The 14,558-nt window shown below is 45.2% G+C and overlaps 1 protein-coding gene across 2 annotated transcripts in view; it reads right to left on the reverse strand.

Moving 5' to 3' along the window:
- LOC122543785 (transcriptional-regulating factor 1-like) overlaps positions 1–8,296 on the reverse strand; it is an 88,008-nt gene extending 79,712 nt beyond the window's left edge. Inside the window, exon 1 of one of the 2 annotated variants that reach the window (XM_043682554.1) lies at positions 8,087–8,296. The gene's annotated coding sequence lies outside the window, so the exon portion shown is untranslated. Of the gene's footprint in view, positions 1–4,007; positions 4,029–8,086 lie in introns of those variants that run through there. The other variant, XM_043682555.1, reaches the window with a different exon arrangement.
- Between the last annotated feature and the right edge of the window lie 6,262 nt (positions 8,297–14,558).

Here is a 14,558-nt window from a genome sequence, read left to right on the forward strand (position 1 = left end):
GGGAAACTTCTTTATTCATTCACGGGATGAATAGCCAAGCCAGCAGTTATTGCCCATAGGGCAGTTGAGAGTCAACCACATTGCTGTGGGTCTGGAGTCATGTGTAGGCCCTACCAGGTAAGGGTGGCAGTTTCCTTCCCTAAAGGACATGAGTGAACCAGACGGTTTTTCTGACAATCGGCAATGGTTCTCTCATCATTGTTAGACTCTAATTCCAGATTTTTATTGGATTCAAATTCCACTATCTGCAATGGCAGGATTTGAACCCAGGTCCCAGAACATTACCTGGGTCTCAGGATTAACAATCCAGTGATAATATCACTTGGCCATTGCCTCCCCATGGTGAGATGGTGATATAACTTGGTAAGATAGATCAGAAACTGACTTAGTAAAATGACATAAAAGGTAGTGGTAGAAGGCTGTTTGAGTATTGGAGGCTGGTATCCAGCAGCGTACCACAGAGATTAGTACTAAGACCCTTATTTTTTGTTCTATACATAAATGATATTGATGAAAATGTGGAGGGAATGTTAAGCAAATGTACAGATGACACCAAGATTGGTAGGGCAGTTAAGTGAAGAAGATGGTTGTAGGTTACAGTAAGATATAGATGAGTTGGTCATTGGACAGAGCAATAGCAAATGGTATTTAATCCTGATAAGTGTGAGATGTTGTACTTTGGAAGAAGAATCAAGATGAGGGAGTATTTAATGAATGCCAGGACACGGGGTAGTTCAGAGGAACAAAGATCTTGGGGTAATTATTCACAAATCCCTGAGGTCAACAGAGCATGGGAGTAGGATAGTTAAGGCAACGCATGGGTCACTTTCATCCATCGTGGCGTAGAGTAGAAGAGCAAGGAGGTAATGTTGGAGTTGTACAGAGCATTGGTTAGGCCCCAGCTGGACTACTATGCGCAGTTCTGGTTACCTCGCCACAGGAATGATGTGATAGCATGAGAGGGGGTATAGAGGAGGTTCACCAGGATGTTGCCTGGGATGGAGAGAGTTATAAGGAGAGACTAGGTAGGCTTGGATTGTTTAAAGTACAGGTCAGTCATGAGACGGCATAGTTTTAGAGTAAGGGACTGGAGATTCAGAGGGGATTTGAGAAATAGCATTTCCACACAGAAGGTTGTGGAATCTGAAATGTATTGCCTGGGAAGGTAATGCAAGCTGGGAGCCTTACAACCTTTAAAAAAATACTTGCATGAGCACTTCAAGTATCATAACATTCAAGGATTTGGACAAGTGCAGGAAATTGGGATTAGAGCATCTTCAGTGGTAATTATATCAGTGCAGAGACGATGGGCTGAAAGGCCTTTTCTGCACTGTATGAATGTATGAGGGCGAGTGGAAAGAAAGGGTATGGTGGGTAGTGAGCACTTTGAGTCTGGAGAGGAGAATCGCTGTCAGTCATTAAGCTGAAAGCTGCTTTGGATTCTCCTTTGTTTAGCTGATTGTAGGTGTGTGTGTGAGGCTTGAAATGGATGCTTTGTACAGCCAATCCAGCTCCTTCTCACCTAGTCTGGGGACAGTAGCAAAGTAATCTGGCCCAGATTGTGGATTCAGATAATGAAATCCTTTCTCCTACAGCTCTTTAATCCTAATCGAATGCCCTGGTGACTGCGCTACGGTCTGTGGAATATACTGGGACACAGGAGATGCAGGAGGCCACTGAGTCTCTGCTCCACACTATCAATCAGATCATGGCCACTCTGTGCCTGAACATCATTCTACCTTCCTTGCTTCCTTAGTCCTTCCAACCCATACCCAACAACAACTTACAGAGAACAGGAAACATTTAGCCAGCTCAATTTAAAAGCAAATTCAGTAAAGCTGCAGTCTGAATGACTGGAACACAGCAGCTTCACTCCATTTCCCAGTTTTAAGCAAAACATTATTTATTAACAATCTGTACCTTAAACAGAAGGCAGGCTTGATGTCACTCATCACCAATTTAAAAATTCAAAGTCCCTTTTAAGATATCCTTTGTGCATTTTACCTTACAAGTGCTTGTAACACAATTGTTCTCAGTTCATAGAATCTGCTTCAGTAGTGGTAAAATGTAGGCCAGTCGGCCCATCAAGCCTGCTGAATCCTTCCTTTACTATACCAATGCCATATTTCTGCTGATCCCCTCCCCACCCCATTACTACCAATCAACACCTTTAATTTGAGAGTCTCGATGCCTTTTGACTGACAGTTCTATTCACAGACCTCTCTGTATGCAAGAGATTTCATTCCTTTGCATTCTTTACCCATCAAAATAAAGCAACACCTCATACCTTCCACTGCTCTCACTGCTATTAGGAGATGATTTTCTGACTATTTCACTGTGAGGATTTTAATCAGACTAAAGAGAGAGAAGTAATTTCTAGAGCAGCTTTCACCATTGCAGAAAGTCCAGAAATTTATGCAGAGCAATGTGAGAATGACCACTTCATATATTTTTAGTGATATTGGTTTGGCGAAAAATAGTGGCCGCTAGACACCAGGGCCTGTATCCACAGTGGGATCTTTTATGCCACCTTCCTGCATCCTCCCCTCACACAAGGGATCTCAGTTTAATGTTGCATCTGAAAATGGCACCTCCGACAGCGCAGCATTCCCTCAGCACTGACCCTCCGACAGCATGGCACTCCCTCAATACTGACCCTCTGACAGTGCAATGCTTCCTCAGCACTGACCCTCCGACAGTGCGGTGCTCCCTCAGCACTGACCCTCCGACAGTGCGATGCTTCCTCAGCACTGACCCTCCGATAGTGCCCACTCCCTTAGTACTGATATTTTGACAATGTGGGGCTCCCTCAGCACTGACCCTCTGACAACACAGTGCTCCCTCTGTACTGACTCTCTGACAATACCACACTCCCTCAGTAGTGACCCTCAAACAGTGCAGCAATCCCTCAGCACTGACCCTCTGACAGTTTGGCACTTTCTCAGCACTAACCCTCTGACAGCGCAGCTCTATCTCAGCACTGACCCTCCAACAGTTTGGCATTCCCTCAGCGCTGACCCTCCAACAGTTTGGCATTCCCTCAGCACTGACTCTCCAACAGTTCATTGCTCCCTCAGTAATGACCCTCTGGCAGTGAAGTGCTCCCTCAGCACTGACCCTCCAATAGTGTGGTGCTCCCTCAGCACTGACCCTCCGACAGTGTGACACTCCCTGAGCACTGATCCTCCGACAGTGCAGCTCTCCCTCAGCACTGACCCTCCAACAGAGCAGCACTCCCTCACACTACCAGTGTTGCACTCGCTCAGTACAGGCCCTGTGATAATGCGGAGCTCCCTCAATGCTGGCACTCGATAGTGGCCTAGATTACGCACTCCTGTCTCTGAAAAAGGAGTTGTGCCCCTACTATGGTATTTGTTCAATATTACTGAATTAGTTAGAAGCTGCTCTGGGATGCTGAAGATCATGAAAACTATCACATGGAGACACTTTCCTATCTTCTGAATAAGCTATTACTTCTTTGTTCACCTAAAACTACCGATCAGTGTGCAGTCCCAAGGCCTTCCAACCTCTGACTAGTGCCTGCCTAGCCGTACCACTATCCTTTCTCAAACACTTCAAGACAAGAATTAAACCCTACAGGCCTGGAGTGTTAGAGATTTGCCGCACTTGCCTTGTAGAGGAACATCTTCAGTATTTCCACTTATTGACTGCACGAGGCCATTCACAATTAACTTTAACTAAGGTGTATGTTAATCCTTCACTGTAGGGCACTCTGAGAGCTGTGATATACCCACTAATCAGGCTCTGTGCCAATTGCACTGACGTACCTTTGCCTGCACTTTCTGAGCCTTCTGCTTGGCCTCTGCTGCTCCGGCCCCGAAACTCTCCCCTCTAAATTCCACAGCATCACTCTCCTTTGCTGTTTTCTCAAACATCTCTGGTAAACTCACGAGGATGGTGGATAACTCGCGGTACTCTCACTGAAACTGTTACTCGATTCCTACCCCACCCCCTCTCAAAACGTTATTACAAACTCACTGTTGTACCTCTTTGAACTGTCATTGCCAGAGAGCGTTGGTGTAATATGTGCCTTCGAGCAGTACTGTGAGGACAGGAATGAGTGTACAGTAACTATCTGCATGTTCTCGAGAAACTGAGGCAGGGACAGCCAATCACCTGTCCCAAACAGCAGAAAACAAAATTTATACACCAAGCCCTCAATGAACTTCAGTTCAACAGCAAACATTCACTGTCACAGTACACTGACATGCTGATGTGTACAAGCAAACATATATGTATACATGTATGTATGTATGTCTGTGTGTGGGTATACAGGTGTACACACTGGGTGAGCAGACTTCTCATTAAGCAATAACCCAATCACAGTATCCCTCACTCAATAATCCAATCACGGTGTCCCTGAGATAAAAACCCAATCACAGTGTCCCTCAGACAATAACCCAATCATTGTTCATCAAACAATCACAGTGTCCCTGAAATAAACCCAATCAAGTGTCTCTCAGACAATAACCCAATCACAATGTCCATCACACAATCAGCCAATCATGGTGTCCTTGAGGTAATCATCCAATCACAATGTTCCTGAGGTAATCACCCAATCACAGTTTCACAGCATGGAAACTCATCTGCACCAAACCAGACATCCCAATCTGACCAAGTCCCATTTGCCATCACTTGGCCCATATCCCTCTAAACTCTTCCTTTTCATGTAGATACATCCCGTCTAGATACATTTTAAATGTTATAATTATACCAGCCTCCACCACTTCCTCTGGCAGCTCATTTCCAAACACGAACCACTGTCTGCATGAAGGTTTTACCCCTCAGATCCTTTTTAAATCTCTCCCCTCTCACCTTAAACCTCTGCCCTCTAGTTTTGAAATTCCCTACCCTGGAAGAAAAAAAACCTTGTCTGTTCACCCTATCCATGCCCTTCATGATTTTTTAAACCTCAATATGGTCACCCCTCACTCTCTGACACTCCAGGGAAAATTTCCCAGTATATTCAGCCTCACCCTATAGTCCAAACCTTCCAGTCCCTTCAACATCCTTGTAAATCTTTTCTGAACCCTCTCAACTCTAACAGCGTCCTTCCCATAGAAGTCTGAGCAGAATTGAATACAGTATTCCAAAGGTGGCATCACGTACAGTCACAACATGTTGTACTCAATGTTATAACAAATGAAGGCAAACGTGCCAAATACTTTCTTCACCACCCTGTCTGCCTGTGATTCCATTTTCAAGGAACTGTGCACCTGAAACTTTGGGTCTGTTTGTTCGACAACACTCCCCAGGACCCTACCATTAACTATATAAGTCCTGCCCTGATTTGCCTTTCCAAAATGCAACACCTCACACTTAACTAAATTAAACTCCATCTGCCATTCAGCCCATTGGCCCATCTGATCAAGGTCCCGTTGTACTCTGAGATAATCTTCACTGTCCACTACACCATGTGTCATCTGCAAACTTACTAACCGTACCTCCGATATTCACATTAAAATTATTTATCTAAATGACGAAAGCAGTGGACCCAGCATTGATCCTTATGGCATACCAGTGGTAGAGGCCTCCAGACCAAAACACAACACTCCACCATCACTCCCTGTCTCCTGCCTTCAAGTTAATGTTGTATCCAATTGATTAGCTCCCCCAATTTCCATGTGATCTAAAATTGCTAACCAACCTACCTTGTGAAATCTTGTCACTTTACTGAAATCCATATAGACAATGTCTACCTCTCTGCTTTCATCAATCTTCTTTGCCACTTCTTCAAAAATCTCAATCAATTTAGTGAGACATGACTTCCGACACACCAAGCCATGTTGACTTTCCCTAATTAGTCCTTGCCTTTCCAAATATATATAAATCCTGTATGTCAGAATCCCGTCATCAACTTTGCCACCACTGATGTGAGGCTCACCGGTCTGTAGTTACCTGGCTTTTCCTTCCCACCTATCTTAAGTAATGCACCACGTTAGCCAACCTCAAGTCTTCCGGCACCTCGCCTGTGGCTATAGATTATACAGGTCCGGGGGAGTTATCTACCTTTATGCATTTTTTTTGTGTAGGACACAGTGACGAAACGAGTGCAGAAAACTTTATTCACTTTCCAGCACCAGGAAGAAAAAGCACCCAAGTAACCAGTGACAAGAAGTGTGTTTGTCTTTAGGAGAAATGCCTACATGATCGAAAAAGTGAAGGGAAGGATAGGGATTAAATCAAAATAGAATCGGAGGGAGAAATAAAACACTCCACACCCCGCGTCATTATGCATTTTAAGACCTCTAGCACCTCCCCTTCTGTAATGTGGAAACTTTTCAAAATATTATTTATTTTCCCAAGTTCTCTAGCTTCCATGTCCTGCTCTACAATAAATGCTGACATGAAATACTCATTTAGTATCTCCCCCATCTCATGTGGTTCCATACATGGACAATCTTGCTAATCTCTAAGGGGCCCTGTTGTTTCCCTAGTTACTCTTTTGTCCTTAATGTATTTATTTTTGTCCTTAACTCTATTTGCTAAAGCTATTCCATGCCCTCTTTTTGCCCTCCTGATTTCCCTTTTTAGTACTGTATACTCCTACTGCCCTTATACTCATCTCAGGATTCACTCTCCCCCTGAGGTATTCAGCCAATCACACAGTCCCTGAGACACTTGCCCAATCACAGTGTTCCTGAGGCAATCGCATAATCAACGTGTTTATCACACAATAATCCAACCATAGTGTCCCTTTGATAAACCCTCTAATAATCACCCATTCACAGTGTCCCTGAGATAATCACCCAATCACAATGTCCCTGAGATGATCACCAAATCACAGAGTCTCTGAGATGATGACCCATCAAATCACGGAAGAGTTACAATGTCAAAGGAGGCCATTTGGCCCATTGTCCCACCTTCAGTGAATATACAGCCAGGTCTCTCTGCTCTTGCAATCCCTTTAGAATTGTGCCCTCTATTTTCTATTGTCTTTCAATGTTCGTCCAACCAAAGTGCATCACCTCACACGTCCCTGTACTGAACCTCATCTGTCACCAATCAGCCCACTCCACCAACCTGTCAATGTCCTATTGGGAGCTCCACACTGACCTCCTCACTGTTTACAGCAATTCCAAGTTTCACATCATCTGCAAACTTTGGGAAATTGTCCCCAGCACACAAAAATCATTAATATATATCAGGAAAAGCAAGGATTCATATACCGATCCCTAGGGAATTCCACTGCAACCCTACCTCTGGCCAGAAAAATATCCATTGACCATTACCCTCTCTTTCCAATTACCCATTTTGTATCCATGTTGCTGCTGACCATTTTACTTGTCTCCCAGTTACTTGGATCAACCATTATGTGGTCCCACAATCACTCGGACTTTGCTCCATCGCTTGGACCCACCTTTACTCAGAACCACCATCATTCAGACCTTGCCCCATTATTTGGACCCACCATCACTCAGACCCACCATCACTCAGACCCACCATCACTCATGCCTCAAACATGTCTTAAGGCACATGTTTGGACCATCAAAGAGTTCACTGCTCTGAGCTGTTTCCTTACCAACTATTGGCTGTGTTGGTACCCACTGTCTTAATGTGAAACATCTTATCACCACAACACAATGAAGACAAGAGTTAAGAAGAGATTGAAGAGAAGAATGTAATATTGATGAAGATCCAACATACCAATGGTCCTCAAACAGCAGATCACAGTGGTATTGTGAAATCATCATAGGATAAGAATCCCTGCTACGCCGTTCTAACTTTGATAGGAGGAGAGCATTGGAAACGAAGCCCCGCAAGCCATACCCGAATGTTCTCATTTATCAGCAAAATAGTCAATTTGTTTCTCTTTATGGAGCACAAAAGATTGATTTTCACCAAGTCTCTTTCATAAACTCCAAAATATCACATGTATTAGAATCAAGCTTCAGATTTAAGTACGTGGCCAAACTAGTTATCAGCCAAGCTGATCCCAAAAATGCACGCACACACTGATAAGATGAGGTGCTACCTTCTCAGCAGAGTATTATAGGATTGAGGAAACGCAAACACAATGGTAGCTCAAGAATCCAAACAAAAAAGGTGGATTGAGGTGACTTACTCAGAGTTTTTTCATTTTTTTTTGTCCGTGAGATGATGTTGCTTGGATTGTAGAACAATGAAATTCCCTCAGTTCAAGTAGCAGGTCAGTTAGACCTAGGTCCATGGATCAAGTTAATGGTTCGACTTTGAAAGTATACAATCCAAGATATTAATTTCTCAAGTACTGCACTGAGATATTTCTTCAGCGAAGTTTCTCTATGCATTATCTTCTACTTGTTGAGAGATAGCATTGCTTCCTTGTGAGCTTGTCCAACAATTGACCAATTCTGAAGTCTGTGGCAAAACAGAAAGCAAAGGTTCAGAGGCTGTTGGTGTGCAATGTAAGAAATCACATCTTCTTAATTTTTTGGATAATAATTCAAAATGAGGAAATAGACACTTCTACAAAAGCGAACATGGAAGGCATTATTTGCGGCTTTGTTAAAGCAAGTAATACGAACAGATGAATTTGTAATATTTTCAGTAACACTATGCCACCTGGGTGTGTTCAACATAATCCTCCCCAGAGACAGTCTTTTTGATTGGCACCAATTGTGGTTTCAGTTGAGCTCAGCACAGCAATAATGCTCTGATTGGTCAAGTTCAGATTAACCCAGACTGTGCGAGCAGGATGGATCAGAGAGAAGCAAAGAGCCCTCTAGAAGTTTAGCTGCTTCAATTGCATTTTTTATCCCCGTTCCCTTGCTGTAAACGATTGCCTTCACCAACTTCGAAAGAACAGTGGAAAAGCTATATTCAGAGATGCTGAAATAAATAATTCTCCAGTTTGGGCAAGATTTTCTCAGGGTGGTTTGGCCAACTTCTCTGAAGTGTTTTCTCTGCCCTCGTGGCTCCCGCTTGCTGTGACAGAGCTCAGAGCAGAGAGCTCATTTTGAGAGTCTCCTGATAGTGTGGGCCACCCAACTGTCTGTGTGTGTGTCTGTGTGTCTCTGTCTGTGTATACATTACCTATCCCAGACAATACCCACTCAACATTCTCTTTATTCCTCCACTTCATGAGGCCATTTTGCAATTCCATCTTGCTAAATGAAGGAAATGGGTGTATGTATCTCTTGTTATATCCTTATCAGCTCACAAATCTTCCACAGCCAGCAAGGAAATGTCTAAATGTCTAAATTCCCCTGGACACACTGCAAAGGTGCAGCAACACTGGTGGGGTTCAGATCAAACCTGAGCTCATCAACATTTGCTCTGTTTCTCCTGAATTCCACAGACACTGCCTCACCAACCTAGCATTTCTAGCCTGTGCATTTTCAATTCAGAAAGTGAATCTATTTCCAGACAGTTGTTTGAGGGATATTGGTCCTTAGAGGGATTATGGGAAAACACCTTCCATGTCTTGACATGACCCACATTGTTCCAGCCTGAATAGATTCTGTTTAAAATCATCCCCCACATCCACTAGGGGGCACAAATCTACTTCAAGAGACAACTTCTCTGACAGTGCAGCACTACCTTGGCACTGACCCTCTGACAGTCCCCATTTCCTCAGCACTGACCCTCTGACAGTGCCTGCTCCTTCAGCACTGACCCTCCAACACTGAGCTTCCTCAGCACTGATTTTCTGACAGTGCAACACTGTGCCAGTGCAGACCCTCTGATAGTGCAGCACTCTTTCAGCGCTGATCTCTGATAGTTTGGTAGTAAGAGTGAGAGAGATTCCTGGTCTGTGTGATAGAAAGAACATAGGGGTCTGTGACTTGACTGTCCATAGCTCCAGTTGAAAAGTGTAAGCTGCGACAGAGTCTGGACTGCGGGGTGAGTGTCCAGACACTGTTTCTGGAACAGACCGGGGCTATCAGTGGTTGCACTTTAATGCCTTGCATTAACAGAATTTAAAATCATACAACACCAGGTTTTAGTCCAACAGGTTTATTTGGAAGCACTAGCGTTTGGAGCACTGCTCCTTCATCAGGTTGCAGCGTGCTTCCAATTAAACCTGTTGGACTATAACCTGGTGTTGTGTGATTTTTAACTTTGTCCACACCAGTCCAACACTGGCAGCTCCACATCTTAACAGATGCACCAACAGCTTAATACTGATGAGATACCGTTTCCCTGACCAGTCTGTGGGAAGTGCTGTCATAGTGATATCCCACCAGTGTGTTCACACCATTCAGAGGCCATTCAGGTGGTTTCACTGTGAGACTGGGTTCAAGGAATCTTAGAGTCATACAACACGGTAATAAACCCTTCAGTCCAACTCATCTGCACCAAGTGCCCTCTAGTTTTGGACTCGCCCACCCTGGGAAAAAGTCCATGTCTCTTCACCCTTTCCATGCCCCTCATTATTTTATAAACCCTTCAGTCTCCGATATTCCAGGAAAATAGTTCCAAACTATTCAGCCTTTTCCTATAGCTCAAATCCTCCAACCACAGTAAAATCCTTGTCAATCTTTTCTGAGCCCATTCAAGTTTAACAACATCCTTCCTATGGCAGGGAGACCAGAATTGAACGCAGCATTCTAAAAATGGCCTAACCAATGTCCTGTACAGCCTCCCAACTCCTGTTCTCAATGGATTGACCAATGCAAGCAAGTATATCAAATGCCTTCTTCACTATCCTGTCTATCTGGGACTCCACTTTCAAGGAACTATCAATCTGTACCTCTAGGTCTCTTTGTTCGGCAACACTCCCCAAAAGCCCTACCATTAACTGTATAAGTCATTCCCTGATTTGCATTACCAAATGGCAGTACCTCGCATTTATCTAAATGAAACTCCATCTGCCACTCCTCTCATCTGACTGAACACCAGTGAGTTCACTCTGGGGAGAGACCAGAGTGTAGGAAGGATTTCACTTTGTCATCCATGCTGGTGATACACCAGCACATTCACACTGGGTAGAGACCATTCATCAGCATTGAGTGTGGGAAGGCATTCACTGATTGCCTGTTGCAACAGCAGAGTGCTCAGCAAGAAACTATTCATGTGCACTGAGTGCAGTAACAGTTTCTGTTGGTCACCTCCTCTGGTGATTCACTGGCCAGTTCTCACTGGCCTTATTATACTTGCTGTGAGTGTGGCAAGACATTCACTCAGGTACATAGCCTGTTGAGACACTAGTGGGGTGAACCTGCTCAGATAGTGGGAAGGGATTCACTCAGTCATTTGCCCTGCTGAAACGTCGAAAAATTCATAAGTAACTTTAATGTGGAGGTTCTGGTGTTGGACTGGGGTGGACAAAGTTAAAAATCACACAACATCAAGTTATAGTCCAACAGGTTTATTTGGAAGTACAAGCTGTTGGAGCACTGCTCCTTCATCAGGTAGCAGCCTGACCTTGAAGGAGCAACACTCTGAAAGCTAGTGCTTCCAAGTAAACCTGATGGACGTTAACCTGGTGCTGTGTGATTTTTAACTAATTAATTTTAATCATTGGATTTTGCCTGTGTCCTGTTCACTTGGGTCCATTTCTGTTAATATTTGTAAAACACAGTGCATTTAAAAGGGTTAATATTGTGGTTAAAGGTCAAATAAAGTCACTTAGTTTTAAGTTTTTTAAAAACTTTGCACAGAACCGCAACACCTTGAAATGGAGAAAGGTGAGTTAAACCCAATTCCCTTGTCTTTAGATTTGTAAACTAGAAGTGCCAACTGCAGGAAAGAAGATAGAGGACTGTGCGACAGATGTCCTACTTTCCTGGGAATTTCCTGGGGCAGTGTCGCTGGATTATTTGACTCAAAAGTCAGAGACTTCACACAGTCCCCACCCTCGGGGAAAGATTTTGAATCCTGTACCTGTTGTTTCACAATGACTGTCTATACCTCCTCCAGGGGTATATGTTGTACTTGGGGGAGGTGCTGTCGTCATTCTGAAACCCCAGGGGCTGTCACAATCTGTTAAAGGTCAGTGCCCACTCGACATTTCTCTCTCATTCTCACCTGTTCAGAATGTGGGTGAGTAGAGTTACATAGTTCTGTTCCCCACGCCACACCCAGGTAAAGCTCCAAGTCTAGATAATCTCTCCTGATGTCTTTGTATGATATGGGCTCACTGTGTCCTGTCCTCCTGATTTAGTGAGATTCAGTCCCATTTTCACTCAGCAGTCTGGGTTAATGTGCTCTCACTGGCATGTCTCATCTCTCCATTGATGTTTAAGATCATAAACTGAGGTGAGGTTAACTATCAGCTCATGATACCTGAGGATTCAGACGAGAAAGATCCCCTTTCCATTAATTTCACTGACTGCTTTCCTCCTGTTCATTCTCAGGACGTGGGGGTCACTGATAGAGGCTGCTGTTTATTGGCCAGTCCCAGTCATCCAGCCAGTGCACAAAGTATAATGGATTCAGAATGGACAGGGCTGAGTCAGCTGCATCAACTTGGGAATGGAGTCACCTTCACGCCCAGACTGAGAAAGGGAGGCAGGTTTCCATTGGAAACTACGTATCAACATTCAGACATGTGAATATACCGCTAAGGAGCAGGAGTAGGTCCCTTGGCTTTTCAAGCTTGCTCACCATTCGATAAGATCATGGCTGATCTCATTATGGCCTCACTCTCCTGCCCTGTCTACCCTGTGGCTCTGTTGTCAGTCAAGAAGCTGTCTGAACTGAATTAGCTTTGAGGTCATGTGCACTCAAATGAGTGCAGTGAAACGTTTGCAATGTTGCCACTTACAGCACTATCAAAGGTATAAGATACCTAGGTACAGATACTTAAGAATTTGGTACAGAATTGAAACAATAATAAATAAATGTCTGACACAAAAATCAAAAGTTCTAAAAAGTACTCGGATTACAGCCCTTTTCACCCCAGCCCATGCCAGCACCTAGCCTCCAGATCGCCCTGGGCCAAGTCTTCAGACCACAATGGCCTTCAAAACCCGAGGCCATACCTCCAGTCCGCAAGAGACTCACCTCCCCATGACATCCCCCAGTATGGGCCTAGCCTCCCCATGACATGCTCCAGTCTGGGCCTAGCCTGCCCATGACATCCCCCCCTCTGGGCCTAGCCTCCCCATGACATCCTCCAGTCTGGGCCTAACCTCCCCATGACGTCCCCCAGTTTGAGCCTAGCCTCCCCATGACATCCTCCAGTCCAGGCCTAGCCTCCCCATGACATCCTCCAGTCTGGGCCTAGCCTCCCCATGACATCCCCCAGTTTGGGCCTAGCCTCCCCATGACATCCCCCAGTCTGGGCGTAGCCTCCCCCATGACATCCTCCAGTCTGGGCCTAGCCTGCCCATGACATCCTCCAGTCCAGGCCTAGCCTGCCCATGACATCCCCCAGTCTGGGCCTAGCCTCCCCATGACATCCTCCAGTCTGGGCCTAGCCTCCCCATGACATCCTCCAGACCAGGCCTAGCCTCCCCATGACATCCTCCAGTCTGGGCCTAGCCTCCCCATGACATCCTCCAGTCCGGGCCTAGCCTCCCCATGACATCCTCCAGTCTGGGCCTAGCCTGCCCATGACATCCTCCAGTCCAGGCCTAGCCTGCCCATGACATCCTCCAGTCCAGGCTTAGCCTCCCCATGACATCCTCCAGTCCAGGACTCCCCTCACCATGACATCCCCCAGTCTGGGCCTAGCCTGCCCATGACATCCTCCAGTCTGGGCCTAGCCTCCCCATGACGTCCTCCAGTCCAGGCCTTGCCTCCCCATGACATCCTCTAGTCTGGGCCTAGCCTGCCCAAGACATCCTCCAGTCTGGGCCTAGCCTCCTCATGACATCCTCCAGTCCAGGACTCCCCTCACCATGACATCCCCCAGTCTGGGCCTTGACTCCCCATGGCATCCTCCAGTCCAGGACTTGCTTCTCCATGACATCAGGCAGTTCCTGGTTTGCGAAGGTGTCCTGTTCTGGAGTCCGTTTGTAAGTTGATTTGTATGCAAGTCAACACACAATGCAGGACAATATTGAGCAGCTATTTCTCAGGAACATTTGAATGTCAAGTCCTTGAATCAGACCCCTGTGTAGGATCGCATTCGTAAGGACAAGCGCTTGTATGCTGGACATTGGTAAATTGGAGACCACCTATAATAATAAAAGTACTGAACCATTCCACTATCACCACCACTCTATGGGGAAGAGAATTTCACAGAGTTTTTGTTTCTGTCTTAAACGGGATAGTGCTTATTTTTTAACCATCTCCCCAAGCTTCATCTCTCCCACATTGGGAAGCATCCTTGCCATGGCTCCTGGAAAATCACTCTGGATCTTATATGTACCTGTCAGGCAGGGAGGAAAGGGTCGTGCGAGGGAGCCGTGGTTTAATAAGGAATTGGAATCCCTTGTTAAATGGAAGAGGGCGGCCTATCTCAAGATGAGACGTGAAGGTTCAATTGGGGCGATTGAGAGTTATAGGGTAGCCAGGAAGGACCTGAAGAGAGAGCTAAAAGCAGCAAGGAGGGGACATGAAAGGTCCTTAGTAGATAGGATTAGGGAAAACCCTAAGGCTTTCTATAGGTATGTTAGGAATAAAAGAATGACTAGGATAGGAATAGGTCCAGGCAAGGATAGTAG

This window comes from Chiloscyllium plagiosum, chromosome 45, assembly GCF_004010195.1.
Source record: "Chiloscyllium plagiosum isolate BGI_BamShark_2017 chromosome 45, ASM401019v2, whole genome shotgun sequence".
Taxonomy (NCBI): domain Eukaryota; kingdom Metazoa; phylum Chordata; class Chondrichthyes; order Orectolobiformes; family Hemiscylliidae; genus Chiloscyllium; species Chiloscyllium plagiosum.